Source organism: Papaver somniferum, unplaced genomic scaffold (genome assembly GCF_003573695.1).
Source record: "Papaver somniferum cultivar HN1 unplaced genomic scaffold, ASM357369v1 unplaced-scaffold_35, whole genome shotgun sequence".
Classification (NCBI taxonomy): Eukaryota; Viridiplantae; Streptophyta; class Magnoliopsida; order Ranunculales; family Papaveraceae; genus Papaver; species Papaver somniferum.
Window position 1 is genome coordinate 1,304,085 of NW_020645971.1, and position 16,782 is coordinate 1,320,866.

General features: G+C 39.8%; 1 pseudogene; it reads left to right on the forward strand.

The window, feature by feature from the left end:
• The window catches only part of LOC113342180, a 40,241-nt pseudogene extending 24,656 nt beyond the window's left edge, over window positions 1-15,585 (forward strand).
• The last annotated feature ends 1,197 nt before the right edge of the window (window positions 15,586-16,782 follow it).

The following is a 16,782-nucleotide window of genomic DNA, read 5'->3' on the forward strand; positions in this document are numbered from 1 at the left end:
TATTTTCACGAGCAGATCAGATCTTCAGCTGGATACGATTCCGTTGATGAATCTTGCTGCAAGGATGATGAAGAAGGTGGAGGAGAAGATGAATTTCAATCTAGGAAGCATAGATTGAACAGGTAAAAATTCAAATCAAAATTTCACGAGCAAAGTTCAGCTAGATCTTTCTCTCTCGTTCAGTTTTTGATTTCCGTTAATAACTGAATTTTAATTTTGTTATCTAAATATATACAAGGGGTATATTTGGAAGTCCATAATTTGATATTTGGTCCCTGATGGGCTTGTACAAGGACATGGATAGAATTATTGTGTGATAAGGATATTTGTAAAGTCCATCAAAAGTAAGGACAATAGTTCAATTTCCATTTTTTTTTTGTGGTTTGGTTTCTCTGGTTTTCAATAGACGGGTAATGACTCTGTGAGAGTTTGGGTTTACTTGGTATATTTCTTTTAGGATGGTTTGTGAAATTTTTTTTTTTTTTTAAGGAAAGATGTTCTTTAATTGAAATCGAAAACTCTACTCATGAATGCAAGCAGTGCAATCGTTTTTAGAGAAGTTATAAATATTGCATGAAAAGGGAAAATGCTGAAGGAAATGCTGAAAGGGGAACGCTGGAGGTGAAGGTAGCACAGCATTTTAGGTATCGAATGGTTTGAGCCATCGCGAGTGAATCGTCGCACCTTCCAATTTTTCGGTATTGATTAGCTTGAAGTAACCACCCAAGATAAGATCTGCCACCAGATATGGCTAATCTTCCTTTTCTTTAGGCGGATCGGGTCGAGTGGCTATCTTCACTGTTATGTTTCCAACTTGAAATGAGGTCGTCTTGACTACTACATATCCAATTTGAAACGGGTTTGAGCGTTGCGCAACCACTTGATTTTCGAACTCGTCATCTTTGGCCGTGACAACTTCCAAATTTTTGACGAAGCATTTGAAAGGCCCAGCGTCCCATTCACATCTCATAATGACGCCTGGGTTGGTAATCGGACCGAGTCCCATGCCTGGCCAAGAGGAGATATGAGTCGGTGTCGAAAGGGTTCGGAATCTGCGGATGAACGTCGGCGGGCTTTCTCCAGGAAATTAAGTTACATTGGTAAGTTGTTGATACGGCAACGTGTAGTCTTCAAAGTTGGACGGCTTGTTGGAAATTCTTTCGGGTATCGACATCGGCAGAGGGGATACTCTTAACTTCGCTTTGTTGCCTTGTATCCATGCGCGTCCCAGAATCATGTCGTAATTTGAGAGTTCTTGGACAATGTGGAATTTGCCATGTGTTACAGTGTCTCCCACATTGATTTCAAGGTTGATGTATCCATATGCGTCCATCGCCTCTCCGTCCAAGATTTTGACCACGGTTGGGGAGCGGGTAGCCTCCTGCTTCGAAATTCCCGCAGCTCTCAGAGTTTTGATGGTAACGAGTTTGAAGTCAGAGGCTGCTTCGATCAATGTGTTGTCAAGTTCGGCGTTCCTTAGATAAACCGTGGTTAGCAGTCCCCAGTTGTATTTTCCAGCACCGCTTCCCGAGGGAGTTTGGGGTTATGGCGTGATTTCTTCAGTAGGAAAGAGTCGCTTGCCCGATATAACACGATTAAGGGCTGTGAAGATATCTTAACGCTGTGTCTTGGAGAGATAGAGAATTTCGCATATATGCTGCATCATGGATTGCACAGTCTCGTGTACGGAGTCCCCAGAGACCATGCAACTTCTGACTGGAAGCGGATCTCTGTGAACTCTTTCGTTGTCCAGTCGAAGTTCCCATGCTTCTATCTTTTCTTTGAAGATATGCTTTAGCTTATTGCATTCACTGGTCGGGTGGTGGACAAATATGCGGTAGCTGTAATATTTGGGGTTTACCATTTCCGCTTCGGTTGGTGGGCGCCTGGTGGGAGGTAGCCTGATGGCATCGTCTTGGATCCATGCTTCCAAGAGTTCAAGCACTTCCTCGATTGGGAACGGGAAATCCAAGACATTTTCTCCAGCTTCTTGATGTCGCATGGGAGCTTTAGAGGCGGTCTTCCGTTGCGGAGTTGTCTGTCGTGCTGGTGTTGTACGCTTGGATTGTTGTTCTGCCGCTAGAGCCTTCCGCTTTCCTCATTCGTCTACCACGCTCACAGAGGAGGGACCAATGTTGTATTGTTTATTGATGAGGCATATATTTCCTAGAGTTTCGCGTGCGTCCTCGCTTCTGGTTGGCCTGGTTCTCTCCAACAACGCTAGTGCCGTTGTGGCCGATCGTTTTGCAGCTTCATGAAGTTCAGAGAATGTCTGAAATCGCAGATTCTCTATTAAGGCGTGGAAAATGGGAATCATGCCGTTGATGCAAGAATCCACCAGTTGTTGTTCGGTCACGTTCTTTTGACAAAATCATTCGGATGCTCGTTGTTTCGTTGGAACATCCTTCCTAGATCTGAGAAGGTAATTTGCTCAGACACAAAGAAGTACTTCTTGTAGAAAGCCGCAACCATGTCAGACCAGTTGGAGATGCTGCCTGGCGTAATGCTGTTGTACCATGTGTATGCTCTTCCAGTAAGTGATTTCGAAAATTCCCTCAAACGGAGAACGTGATTGTATTCGTGTTCCCCTAGGGAATCCAAGAATCGAGAGACATGTTCACGCGCATTACCGGTGCCGTCATATAGAGAGATTTGAGGGGAAGAGTACCCCTCAGAAGAGGAATTCTTTGGACTTCCGAAGGATACGGGGGTTGATGTTTTTGCATGTCCATGGAATCGCTTTTGTCTCGGTTTCGGAGAAGTCGTTCCAAATCTTCCCGTGTGACAAAATTGGACGATTGATTTCTCTCCGCTAGAGTTTCTGGGTGAGTCTCTTCGTCTATAAAGGTGTGCCTTGTTGAGGTGCTGGCGCCATGGGTATTGGAGGTGTTCCTCGTTGGATCTGGCTGGCGTGATTCTTGTGGTAGCCGCTCCGTTAGTGTCTTGAGAAAAACAAGTACCTACTTTTGAGTCAAGGCCATGTCTGTTTGGGCTCTAGCGAGAACCTCCTGTCTTTCCATCAAATCAGCAATGGTAATATAGGATCGGCTTCCTATGGGTCCTCTAGTTTCTCGTCATGATGGCGGAGTAGCTGCGGCTCTGGTGACGGTTGGAGGTGTCATACTTGATGAAACATTGGGAGTGGCGGCAGCGGCTCTGGCTCTGGTGATTGAGGGTGTAACACTTAAAGAAGAATTTTCCGCGGCAGAGGCTTTGGCTCTGGTAACCGAAGGTGTAACGCCTGAAGGAACATTTTCCATGTTGTTGGTGCTGACAGGTGGTGTATTAGCACCACTGGAGGGAACGTTAACACCGAGAATAATTTCGGCGCCAGTGTTCTCAGGGTTTATTGCTGATCCGGACCTGAGTTCCACCATCTTGAGATCGGAGTTGAAAAATAAAATTGGGAATTGAGAAATTGATATTGTAACCGAGAGATTAATCTCCCAATGTGGTCTCCAATTGTTTGTGGGTGAAAATTGTTTCTGTTGATTTCGGTAATTTCGTGTGTGTAGGTGAGAAACAAGTCTAAACACTAAACAATGTACTGCACGGGAGTACTTTTGATTCGGGAGATCAATCTGTACAATCCTGGCCTAAACCAAGAAATGGTCGTTCCAAGCTTGCTTCGGTCACAAAGTGAAGGAGAAGGGTTGGTCTTAGGGAGGGAAGCGAAGAAAGTGTTGAGACCAGAATAGTTCATTCTGGAAGTGTGGGTGCTTCGTGACTTGTATCAGAAAGTCGAACTGACTAGCTGAATTAAAAGCTATCAGATGATTTCTGCATGTGGTATTGTTCTCCTGACCAAAACTTGTTGTTTGGTGGAAAATAGGTGAGACCTATTTATACAAGTTGCAACAAAACGTACCCTGGTCTCGTGGGAAGTGGAAACGATTGAGTGGTGGAAGAAGGGGTTAACGGGTAACGCCTGAAATTTATGTTCCCATAATGAAGGATATGTTTACACCATTATTTCTTGCCATTACTAACCGCCCCGCTTTATGACACTTTCTGTAACGGGCGTATTGCACGCCGTTTGCTGTAAACCGCCAGACCAATACCCTGATGAGTATCCCCCAGTTTGTGACATGTTTTGATGTCTCGAGTGTTTTCGTGGAAAACATATAGATCTTTTCTACGTGTGGCAAGTTTAGAATTGAGAGGCTTGCCGTAGGTAAATAGCATATGTGATGCTAGGCTCGTTTTGGCTAGTCGAAGTGGCTCCAACAGTAGTGCATGGTGGCATGCCAGTAGTTGCAGCATGGTGGCATGCCAGGAGCTGCGGCATGGTGGAATGCCAGTGGTTGCGGCACGGTGGCATGTCAGTGACCGTGGCATGGTGGCATGCAAGTGGTCGTGGCATGGTGGCACGCCAGTGGTTGCGGCACGGTGGCATGCCAATGGCATGGTGGCATGCAAGTGGACGTGGCATGGTGGAATGCCAGTGGTTGCGACATGGTGGCATACCAGTGGCTGCGGCATGGTGGCATGCCAGTGGCCGTGGCATGGTGGCATGCCAGTGGGTGCGGCATGGTGGCATGCCTGTAGGATCAAAATCTCGCAATGATAATGTTTTGGAAAAATTATTAATGACACAACACTTAAGCGTCGCAGAACAATTCCAGAAATGATAAAATAAATGACGACAACTAAGATCACGAGAAAGATATGATAGTCCTGCGAAAATTAGAGAGTTTGCGAAATTAATATTTGTAAGGCTGCGAGAATGTCGCAGACCATATCCGAAAATAAAGGACAGATTAGCTGTCATCCACTATGTATTTCCTTATAAATAGTCATTCGAGTTGTAAAGAAGAGAGATATCTTTTTTGAGGAAGAAACAAGTAAATAGGAGAGAGAAAGTTTAGAGCAGAGATCATTCTTTAGTTCTTTATCTTTTCTTGTAAGAACATACAAAGATTACTCAATAAAATTAAGAATATAAACCTAAAATGAGTTGATTAATGATGAAATCACATGAAGAGTGTAGTGTAGGATTTCCTGCAACTACATAATGGCGCTAGAAACAGGGACTGAAGATCGAAAGTTGAAGATTGTTGATTGAGAGTATTCAAGTCAAGAAAGTGATTAAATAAATTAGTTAATCAGTTAGAAGAAAGATGAATAGAATTAATGAAAATGGCAAAAGATTGGAGTGTAGTATGATAACAAAAACGATGATTAATGAATTCCATGAAAACATCTAAGGAAGAATACATAAACGAAATTTTGAAGAAAGGAAAGTTATGGCGGTAAAAAAAACATCATCCTTGAAAGATTGGGAAAAGCAAAAAATTGCATTCATGGCGGAAGAAATACAAAAAGAAAATTTGAACCACACATCTCCGTTGGTCATCACAGTGCCTATTACACGGAAAGAGAAGAAGACAACAATAAAATCCACAGGAGAATGGATGTTGAACAGAACTTTAATCGATACAGGAAGTTCAGTTGATATAATATTTTATCACGCATTTCGGGGAATGGGATTTAAAGATGAAGAAATGTCCAGTGCAACATATTTTGTTCACGGCTTTGGAAATACCACAACAAAACCTAAAGGAGAGATAGTGGTACGAATTCCACTTGGAGAAATCGAAACACATGTAACATTGTGCGTGGTGGATATGGAATCGCCATATAATATGTTATTAGGAAGATCATGGATACATGCGATAAAAGTTGTGGTATCAACGTTGCATCAATGTATTAAATTCCCCACTCCAAATGGAATAGGTGAAATCAGAGGAGATGTTGACAATGCGAAATTATGTCATCAAATTGGTAAAATTATGAAGGACAAGCAAAAAAAACAATTTCGCAGAAAATTGGCAAAGGAAGCAAAGAAGAAGAAGAATTTAGAGTATATATGATAAGGGCAAAAGAAGGCAAAGGAATACCCAGCGAAATTTCGGAAGAAGGAGAAGGACCTAAAACAATAAAAGAACCAACACCAATGGGAGAACCTAAACCCAGTTACACTGCCGCAGAACCAACAAAAAAATAAACGTTGGGACTATAGAGGAACCTCTAATATTGAGAATTGGAACCAAAATGGATATAGAAGAAGAAAAAAACTGTTAACTTGTTGCGAGAATATAAAGATGTTTTCGCAGGAAGCATGGATGAGATACCAGGAATAGATCCATCAATTGCATGCCACAAGTTGGAGATTAACAAAAATGTGAGACCATTTAAACAGAGAATAAAAAATTGCAACAACTTACCATTCCCAAATAGAAGAAGAACTACAGAAAATGCTTGATGCGGGAATCATAAGAGAAGCTAAATACCCAGAATGGATAGCGAATATGGTCATTGTCCCAAAGAAAAAAAGGAATCAGGATTTGCATAGATTTCACTGATTTAAACAAAGCTTGCCCCAAAGATAGTTTTCCGTTACCAGATATTCCTCAAATGGTGGAATCCGCAGCGGGAAACGATAGGGTATCATCTTTAGATGGATACAAAGGGTATAACCAAATCCCTCTCGCTGAAGAAGATCAAGAACATACTGCTTTCTTTGCCCCTAGAGGTTTATATTGTTACACGAAAAATGCCATTTGGTTGCGAAATGCGGGAGCGACATACCAAAGAATGGTAGAGAAGGTGTTCGCAAAATGGATACACAAACATTAGAAGTATACGTGGATGACATGTTAGTAAAGAGTAAAGAAGCTAAAGACCATGTACAAGATTGAGGGAGATTTTTGAACAAATGCGGCAGTATAACATTAAATTGAATCCTGAGAAGTGTACTATTGGAGTTGCATCGGGAAAATTTTTAGGCTACATTGTATCAAAGGAAGGAATACAGGTTGATCCAGAAAAAGTGCAAGCAGTTCGTGACATGCCAACACCAGCAACAATAAAAGATGTACAGAAGTTGAATGGGCTTCTAGCTTCGCTGGGGAGATTCATTTCGCGATCATCAGACAAATGCAAATATTTTTTCGATATACTCAAGAAGGGTGCAAAATTTAAATGGAGTGATGAATGTGAAAAGGCTTTTCAAGGAATCAAAGAACATCTTATGAATACAACTATTTTACAAAAAGCAGAACAGGAGAAGAATTATTGATCTACTTGCGACAACGTCGCATGCATTAAGTGTTGTGTTATTGCGAGTAGACGCAGGAGTGGAGAAACCCATTTATTACATTAGCAAAACTTTTAATACTGCCGAGAAGAATTACTCAAAGATTGAAAAGTTAATCTTAGCATTAGTTTATGCATCATTTAAGCTCCGCATATACTTTCAAGCACACAAGATAAAGGTATTAACAAAAGTACCAATTGAATCAGTGATGAAGAATTCTAAAAGATCAGGAAGGGTGGAGAGATGGAATGCACAAGTAGGCCACTTTGATATTAAATATGAAATTTTGTCTTCACCAAAATCACAAGTTGTTGCGGATTTTCTTGCAGAATTTCCTTTAGAAGAAGATGAAGCAGTAGAAGAAATGATGGATGTAGAAGAAGAGCATGGAGATCCAAAAGATTTATTAACAGAACCAAATAGATGGGAAATATTGGTAGATGGATCATCAAATGGAGAAGGAAATGGAGTTGGAATTGTTTTAATTTCGCCAGAAGGAATAAATGGCTTTTTCATTCAGATTGGAATTTGCATCCACTAATAATGAAACAGAATATGAAGCTGTGATACATGCCTTAAAATTCGCAATAGAAATGAAACTAGAAAATGCCAGGATCACTAGTGATTCGCAGCTAGTTATTCGCCAAATAAAGGAGAGTATACTACAAATGAACCATCCTTGAAGAAATACAAGAAGCTGGTTGAAGAATTGTCAGCGAAAATCCCAAAAATAAAATGGAGGCACATTTCAAGAAATAATAGACTCGCAGACGCTTTTGCTTTCATCTCAAGCATGATGACAGATCCAACTGCGAGATGCATAAAAATACAAACACTTCTGTCACCATCAATCAATAAAGAAGAGAAGACGTGGACGTGATGATAATAGAAATGAAAAAGAAGAACAAATGAACAATATCGCAGACTGGAGAATGGAACTTCATGCATATTTGGCGAAAGGAGAAACACCAAGAAATAGATTGGAAACACACAAGTTAAAAAGCCGTGCAACGAATTATGAATTAAGAGATGGGTTGCTATACCGAAAATCCTTTAATGGACCATCACTCAGATGTTTGACACGAGAGGAAGGAGAAAAGGTGCTAAAAATGTTACATAGTGGGGATGCTGGCAATCATAGTGGAGGAAGATCTTTGGCACATAGAGCAAAAATGCAAGGTTATTACTGGCCATACATGCATGAAGATGCAAAACAAATATCAAGACGTTGCGAAGATTGTCAGCGGCATGGAAAGAAAATACATGCACCTGGAGCACCATTGTCATCTTCAACTGTGTGGCCTTTTGGAAAGTGGGGCTTAGATATTGTGGGGCCATTTTTACCAGGATCTGGACAAAGAAGATACTTAATAGTCGCAACAGATTATTTCACAAAATGGACAGAAGTGAAGGCAGTACAACATATTCGCGACAAAGATATCTTTACATTCATATTCGAAAATATCATTTGCAGATTCGGAATTCCTGCACAGTTGGTATCTGATAATGGGAAACAATTTGAAGGACAGAATATAGAAATGCTACTTAATGCATTCAAGATAAAATGTGGAAAGTCTACTCCTTTGTATCCACAAGCTAATGGGAAGTAGAAGCAACAAACAAAACAATTGCAGATATATTAAAGAAGAAATTGGAAGGACATCACAGAGCATGGTGCGAACAAGTACATAATGCAGTATGGGCTTATAATACAACTAGAAGAGAAGCTACTGGAATGTCACCTTTTTGTTTAACATACGGAGTTGAAGCGGTGTTACCAACAGAAGTTGTTATTCCGACAACAAAAAGAGAAGCTTGGGAGAAAAATCTTAGTGCGGGCTTGATTTTAAATAAACTTGATGAATTATTTACAACAATGGAGAATTATCAGCGAAGATTAGCCCGAGAATATAATAAACGTGTCAAAATACGCGAATTTCAACCAGGAGATTTAGTTCTGCGAGAAACACCATATATCAGCGAGAAAATGGTGGAAAATTAGCGAAAAAATGGGATGGACCTTACATCATTAAGGAGATAGTTGGAACAGAGCTTATAGATTAATGGATCCAGAAGGAAGAGATGTTGGTCATAGATTAGACAGACCATGGAACAGGTTGTACTTAAAAAATATTATCCGTAAGAAGCTTTGAGAAGTTATGGATTCTGAAAGAATAATTGCAAGATTACTCATATCAAAACAAGATCATGATGTGCGAAATTTTCGCAGAGATAATCACAGAACAATGACATAAAAGAAAGGGGCGAACCTTTATGGCGTACACCCTAGTTCGCGAATAAAATTTCGCAAGAGGCAAATGTAAGACCTAAAGTACGTCATATTAGGGGGTACCTGTTGCATGGCTCAGGGAAAGGCTACACCGCCACCGGAACCTGAGTCATGGAGATTTGGGGTCAATAAAGCCCATCCGGGAGAGGCACCTTGGATTCTCAGCTTAAGCATATGACTTGGGTTGGGCGACTAAGGTAATAAGGACTCTCCCAAGGAGTGCAGATCTGATCAAGGCGCCGAGGTACACGGTTGAGTCAAGAGTGCCAGGGACGTTTGAAGCGTACCTTGCCATTCTTGACAAGTCTTGGCTTATACTGCACTCGGCCTGAAGAAAACCCCACTTAGGGTGCAGTCTCGTAACCATAAGCCCTATAGGTAAAAGGGATAAGAGGCTGCGAAAACAACTGGTTGTTGTTAAGACTGGATGGGAGGAGCTAACCTTGTATGGTAGAAGTACGCCTCCTTGAAGGGGCAACCAGGGGGAGATAAGGGCGGCACCCTCCATTAGGGAGCTGATAAGTGTCTTAAGACGCAAATGTCATGAGGCTTTTTATTCGCAAGGATATTAAGGCTTGTCATATTTGTGCAACAATCCTGAAGAGGCAATAATACAAAAGAAAAGATAAGACGAGATCAATGGGTTTTCGCATGAAAGTGCGAAGACGTCCTGCGATTTCGTCGCAAGACGGCAATGTCATGGGGCTTTATTTTCGCAAGAATATTTAGGCCTGTCATATTGTCGCAACATTCCTGAAGAGGCCATAATACAAAAGAAAATTAAGGCAAGATCAATGGGTTTTTGCATGAAAGTGCAAGGACGTCCTGCGATTTTGTCGCAATGACAAGAGGTGGCATAATAAGACCTTTAATTAGGAAGGAAAATAAGACCATATGATAAAACAAATTATTATAAGTATTCGTAACAGATTATTTTTTGCAAGAAAGATGAGAGGCAAGTATGGGAATCAATACACAAGAAGCATTATCTTTCTCATCAACAAAATATTAAAAGGAAAAGTTGACTCCAAAGTTGGTTGAAAAATGTAACTCGCAAAAGTGATAAAAATAAGACAGTTCAAGAAACAAAGCTAGATAAGAAGCTCAAGCTTCAGTATTAATTTCAGTAGCAGGAGATAACAGAAATTCTTCGCCAATATTCTCGCAAGCCTCCTTCATTTCGGTTTTGATCTTCGCCATGACTAGCATCTTGATTATCGCCAGCAATTACTTCTTCAGGAGAAATTTCTTTCTCATTCTGATTAACACCAGCAGATACTTCTTTAGAAGGAACCTCTTCTTCATCTTCCAAGAAATTATCCTCTGCACCGCTTTCGTAATCATAATCACTATCAGCAGGACGAAGAACTTCATCGTCATCTACTTCTAAAGGATCAATTGATGTAGGAGGAAGAAAGTTGGATAATAAAATGCCAGTTACAAGGACTTCAGCCCGGAGATGAACTCGGCGAAGAAGTGCTCTCTGATGATTCCTATCTTGAATATCCTTAAAATAAGCAAGATAATCAAGTCTTTTTTCCGCTCGATCGCGAGAACCAGTAAGAGTAGAGACAAGCAATGCATTTTCTTTGCGAATATTGGCATATTTAGCCTCCAAAACAGAAATAGAAGAATGAAGATTCTTCTCAGACTCTGCGAAAGATAGAATACAGAATTTCATTAATATAAAGAGTTCAGAGAGATATGACAAAGCAAAGATAATTAAGGCAGTCAAACTATTATGACTACCTTCCTTTTGCGAAATAAGGTGTTGAATCAAGGACATACAACTATTCTCCCAACGGTCCATTGCGTCATCAAATTTATCTCCAACTAAACCTTTAAGTCGAGACTGAAGATTTTTCTCTTTAGAAATAAGAAAGGCATTTTTCTTCGCAAGAGAAGAATAAGATTCTTCTAATTTGGAATATTGTTCTTTAAGCTGATTTGCCTTTACACTTAAATCTATTCTACTTTGAATGAGTGTATCTCTTTCATCGATGGATGACTCTGTTACTTCTTTAAGTTCATTTCTCAAAGAGCGAAGAGATTGCTCTTGATCAGCAGATTCTTTTTGAAGAATACTAAGTTGTTGCGAAGATATCGCCATCATGTTTAAATAAGTTCGTTTCTCTTGAGATAAGGTTTTATTCTCATCTGATAAAGTTTTCATCCCTAAATTAGATTTAGTTAAAGAATAAGAAAGACGAGATACTTCATTACTTAATAGATCTTGTCTTTGAACTAATTGGGTATTTTCATTGGTAAGATTATTTATCTGATCAAGATAATATGAATAGAGGTTATCTAATTGGTTATATTGATCCATCAAGAATTCTTTATCAACACGGGTTTCTTCAACAACAGATTCAAATTGATATCTCTCCATTATTCGTTTCTGGTTTAATGCTTAACATGCGAAAGAGGGATTTCAAGGATAATTAAACATGGGAAGGATAAAACCATCAAAAAGGCAAATTAAAGACATAGATAAGAAAATCATACCTCTCAATTCATCATTCTTCTTGCGAAGATTGTCACGATCCAGCATTCTGAAGCTTCTGATTTTCAAGACGAAGAGCATTACATTCTTTTTCTAAAGCTGTCTGCGATGCAGCTCTGTCAGAACCCAAATGCTTGCTCAGAATTTCGCAAACATTAGACTTGATAGGATCAGTAGAAGACTTCTTGCCATCATCCAGAATTTCAGATAAAACTTTGAAAGCAATATATATCCCTTCCGCGGTTTCTTTCGAAAGAGGAAGAGACTTGGGTAGAGAACTGGTAGAGACAGAAGGTTGAGAAACATTCTCAATAGGAAGAGAAGAGGTTTCATTCGCAGAAGGATCCACAAGGGGAATTTCAGTCATAGAAAGGTCAGATGAAGAAATGAAGTCAGAGGCAGCATTTTCGCGAATTGGAGATAAAGGTTTATCTTGCGAAGATGTCGCAGGAGATTTGGAAGAAATGAGTAAGTGGAAGGGAACATAAGTTGGAACAGTTTTAAGGTGGCGAGATTTCTTGAGAGGTTTATTAAGATCTTTATCACCCTGCGAATTACAATCCAGATAAGAAACAGAGGCAACAATATTGTTATTAGAAAAAGATAGTGTTTCTTACTACCTTCTCATTCGCAGACTTTCTTTTATGTGCGACAACTTTATGTTGTGATTTGGGAATGTTAGGGTTCTGAACTGTAAATCTAGTGTTGGAGCCGCTTTTGCTGAAATAACAAGAGTATGGGAATCACATAAACAACATCAAATAAGGAAATAAACAAGATCAATTTCAGCAAAGGCAATAAACAATATCAACTTCAGAAAAACTCATAAAAAAGAAAAAAGAAAACTAACCTTGATGAATCCATGGAAGATAATAGCAGGGAGATTGTTTCGAGGAAAATTATGAACTATGAAGATTTACAGAAGAAATAGTATGAAGACGAAGAAGAACTTAAAAAGGTTGAAGAAGAAAGAAGAAAAGTTGCAATAATGGAATTTGCAGAAAAACGATGAAATTGCAGAGAAAATAAAAGGAAAGAAGAAGAGAATGAAAAGGAATATATATAGAGGGAATTTTTCCTCGAGAAAATAAACACGATTAATACGGAAAGATACGAGTGGTTAAAAAATAACGGTTACAAAAGACGTGTCGAGAAATAAATGGAAGAAAAAATACGTGTAATAAATGCAGAATATGAAGAGGAGAACAACTGCGATATTTCTCACATCATTCTCTACTTCGCAGAAAAGATATGAGAAGAGGCAAGATGTAGGTTCAGAATATCGCAATGATAATGTTTTGGCGAAATTATTAATGACACAACACTTAAGCGTCGCAGAACAATTCCAGAAATGATAAAATAAATGACGACAACTAAGATCACGAGAAAGATATGATAGTCCTGCGAAAATTAGAGAGTTTGCGAAATTAATATTTAAGGTTGCAAGAATGTCGCAGACCATATCCGAAAATAAAGGACATATTAGCTGTCATCCACTATGTATTTCCTTATAAATAGTCATTTGAGTTGTAAAGAAGAGAGATATCTTTTTTGAGGAAGAAACAAGTAAATAGGAGAGAGAAAGTTTAGAGCAGAGATCATTCTTTAGTTCTTTATCTTTTCTTGTAAGAACATCCAAAGATTACTCAATAAAATTAAGAATATAAATCTAAAATGAGTTGATTAATGATGAAATCACATGAAGAGTGTAGTGTAGGATTTCCTGCAACTACAATGCCAGTGGTTGCGGCATGGTGGCATGCCAGTGGTTGTGGCACGGTGGCATGCCAGTGGTTGCAGCATGGTGGCATGCCGGTGGCCGTGGCACGGTGGCATGCCACTGGTTGCGGCACGGTGGCATGCCAGTGGTTGCGGCACGGTAGCATGCCGGTGGTTGCGGCACGGTAGCATGCCGGTGGTCGTGGTGTTGTAGCATGGCCAAAGTTTAAGATTTGGCTATGTGACTAAAGTTAAGGTTTGGTGGCACGGCCAAGGTTAGGGCTTGGCTCCGTGGCCAATTTAGGGTTTGGCACCGTGGCCAAAATTTAGGGCTTGGCGGCATGGTCGCTCATAAGTTGCCACAAGTCCGTTAGTTTGGTGGCGAACTTGGATGGCTGAGATTGCATCTCAGGAGGAAAGATAGCCATCGATCATGGCTACCTTCAATTAGAAGTGGCGCCTTCAACTCGTGTTAGCGGCATTCGGCATGGATGGCATGGATCGTGCATGCCTTCGGCGCGGCTGTGTAGCCATAGCCATTGAAACCTTGGCACGTAGGTGTGGAAATCTTGCTTAGGGTTTGCCTTGTCGAAACCCTGATTAGCCTATTTAGCACGTTGCATGGGGCGAGTGGCCATGTTTGGTGAGTTTGGCATGTGCATCTGGCATGTGTGTGCAGTTTTTGGAAAACCAATTGGCTTTACGGCCATCCAGCGCGGTTTCCTTCTTTTCATCATTGTGGCGAGTTTAAGGTAACCTGATTGGTTAATGTAAGAGGGCCGGCCAGGCATGGGCGTGGCTACACTTATGTGTGAGTGTGGCGGATTTAAAGCGACCTGATTGGTCGATGGGAAGTAGGGCCAGCAAGCTAGGGCGTAGTCACACTTCCAGTGCGTTGTGGCGGATTTAATCGCCTTATTTTGGCTAAGCATAGTTTTTCGACCAACGGGGTCTACTGTACTGCGCGAGGCGCGAAACCCTAATTTTGCAAATTAGTCAGGTTTATGAGTTTTTTGTGAGTTATCACAATAATCTTTTGGATTTTGTATGCTGCCACAAAAATCCTTATCTATAGAATGCAGTGTGCTTTCCGTCTGAGCATTTCATGCGATGGCCTTAACTTTGGTACTTGGAGGTTCATGCCACTCCGCTACGAGTGAACATAAATCCGTCATGCCATACCGATATTAAGGGTTCTACCGGGAAACACAGCACAGGAGGGTACCCAGCGAGTCTTGCATCGGCGAGGTGCCGAAATTTACAGAGTATTTGGGATGGTTGCTACATTCGCCAGTCTGGATAAATTTCATGTAAATATATTGAGCGGCTCAATAAATACGCCGGTGGAGAGGTTAGCACTCACGACACCGTTTCCTTGCAGAGTGACGTCTGATGCAAGGTTTTACGATTTTAACCCTAATCTAAAAATCACCATCAACACTCTTGGGTAAAGAGGTGGAATTGGTAGACAAATTTGTAGAACAGGGTGAGGTGGGAGAATTGCTCAAGGGAATAGAGATGATGGCAGAGATCGTCCTGAGAAACAGAAGAATTCCTCACGGGTTCAACTCTAATTTGAATGAAGTGGAGAAGATGCGATCTTTTGTGTCTGATAGAATTAGGGCTCATACCTTGATTGAGTCGGTAAAGATCAAATTCGTTTATCAAAGTGCTTCTCTGATTTCCCAAGACATATCTTTTCAAATGATGAACAGAAAAAGAACATTTCGCTCCATCTTTGGTCAAATAGTGAAGGAAATTCCCTTAGTCATGCCAAAAGGGGTAGATGGGATTCGTGTTTGTGTTTCGGGTCGATTAAGAGGTGCAGAAATAGCTAGAAGTGAGTGTGGGAAGTACGGAAAGACATCTTGTAATGTATTTAACCAGAAAATCGATTATGCTTTATCAGAGGTTTCTACTCGTTACGGAATCTTAGGTGTCAAAGTGTGGATCTCGTATAGCCAAAGGAAGTAAGAAAGGGGTCATTTTGAAGTCTTACAGTTAGCTATATTTTGATTGGGTTATCATTCCGCAAGGCGCAAGTGAAGGCATCCCACCACATATGGGACGAAAAAGAAATACAGTTTCTGTCAGACTGAATCCGAACCTTAGTAAAGATAATATTCTATCTTGGCGTCCTCTTTTTTTTTTTTGTCTCTTTTAGTAAATAACAGTGACATTTTAGTAGAGTTTGGTGGTTGCAGTGCTCCTGCTTGTTTCCATAAATTTCCCTATTGAGGTGTGCAGTTCTCTTCTTCTGTTTTCTGTCGTGTTTTATTCTTCTGACATTACAGAAATTATACTACCATCAGTGATTTTAATTATAGCTTGTTTGGTTAATGACTAGTGTTTTACTCCCTCCGTCCCAAATTAATTAAGCTAATTAGTTTTAAATTTTGTCCCACAAATATAAATGAGTTATCTCACTAATCAAGGGGATATTTCAAAAACTACCATTTTAATTGATTATTGTTATTATAAGAAATATGTATAATTTGATAGTTATGTTTATATTCATTACGTAGGTGTTTTAAAATGCTTTTCAATGGTATAAAGTTTACGAAAAATCGTGGTATAGTTTAAGAGATAAATCAAGTTTTACTAATTATTATCCATAAGGGTATAATTGTAAAAAATACTTAAACATACTCCCTTTTCTCTTTACCTTAATAATTGTGCAAACTTTTTCTCCTTGCCTTAATAATTGTACAAACTGCAAATAGCTCAATTAATTTGGGACGGAGGGAGTATTATTTTTCCTTTGTTGGTTGTTACTCCATATTACTTCTTCTTGATTCTGGATAATGTCATTGGGGTTTTGAATTTAATAGCAGTTCCTTGGGTTTTGTATGATGTTCAATGGAAGAAAAGACAAACAAACATGATTTATGGATAATTGAAATAACTTATGTAGTGTTTCAATTGTAGGTTGATTTGTGATTGCTATTGCTGTTATTAACTTATAATGTGTGTTAGATAATGTACATCCCATTTTATTAGAGGAATCCTCATGGAAATCCAAGGATTTGGTCAAACTTTACAGAAGGACCATGTTTCAGTCAATTATGGTTGACGGACAAAATCGGTTGTCCTTTTATGTTTCTTAAGTTTCGCTTTTTACTTATAATTTTACCCCTCAACCAAAGTTAATAAGCTAACCACAATTACTCT